Raw genomic sequence first — 873 nt, 5'->3', positions numbered from 1 at the left:
GCTACTTCACGGTCAGGGCGGCTAGGGTCTGGAACCAGCTTCCAAGTGAGGTGGTGCAGGCTCCCACCCTGGGGGTTTTTAAGAGGAGGTTGGATGACCACCTTACTGGGGTCATTTGACCCCAGTGCTCTTCCTGCCATGGCAGGGGGTCAGACTAGATGATCTGCTCAGGTCCCTTCCGACCCTAGAAACTATGAAACTATTCCAAGCTGGAACATTTTGTTCCGAGTTAATAATGAACAAGCAGCCACAAAGTGAGAGATTATTTTATTTTATTTTATTTTCTGAGCTCTCTGGTGGCAGCAAGTGCTAACTGGTGTTCAATGCTTTCTCTCTCTCTTCCTCTCATTCTCCCTTTCTCCTTTCCATCCCCTCTTGGGAGACAGGAGGAAAGCTGACATTAAATCAAATGACTGTGCTTGTTGCTGCCATAAGGAGCGTGCAGTGGTTCAGAGACCCAGACAAAGCAAGGGAAAATTAATAAAATCCATATTGATTTTTGGGCTCTCCCAGCTCTCTCTCTGTTTAGTTTTGTTTTATTCCCAGTGCCCTGGCAAGTCAGAAGAGCAGCCAGGGGCTTGGGTTTCTGGCGTCAGGCTCTTTCGGAAAGTTGTCTCCGGAGTGTACTTTGCCCTCGTTATGTGGTCAATATGAAAAGGGTTTTCTCCAAGTCTGGGGATTGTCCTTGCCTCTTTAATCTTCAGGAGCTTATTTTATTTTTTGAGAGACAGATCTATAACAGCATCTCAGACACCACAACCGCAGAGCAAAAACGATACCTGCTGAGGAGCCGGTGCAGCACGCTGAAGGAGCTGTTTTCTACAGCTCAGCGGCCCCTTCTTGTGTCACGGGGAGATCACTCCAGAGCGCGGC

The 873-nt window shown here is 48.5% G+C and overlaps 1 protein-coding gene across 2 annotated transcripts in view; it reads left to right on the top strand.

The window, feature by feature from the left end:
- The window catches only part of PLXNA2 (plexin A2), a 361,775-nt gene that overhangs the window by 327,139 nt on the left and 33,763 nt on the right, over positions 1-873 (top strand). The window lies entirely within an intron of this gene.

This window comes from Gavialis gangeticus, unplaced genomic scaffold (assembly GCF_001723915.1).
Source record: "Gavialis gangeticus isolate Ggan-Ray unplaced genomic scaffold, GavGan_comp1, whole genome shotgun sequence".
Lineage (NCBI taxonomy): Eukaryota > Metazoa > Chordata > Crocodylia > Gavialidae > Gavialis > Gavialis gangeticus.
The sequence above is the reverse complement of the archived record's forward strand: the minus strand, read 5'-3'. Positions and strand labels throughout refer to the sequence as shown.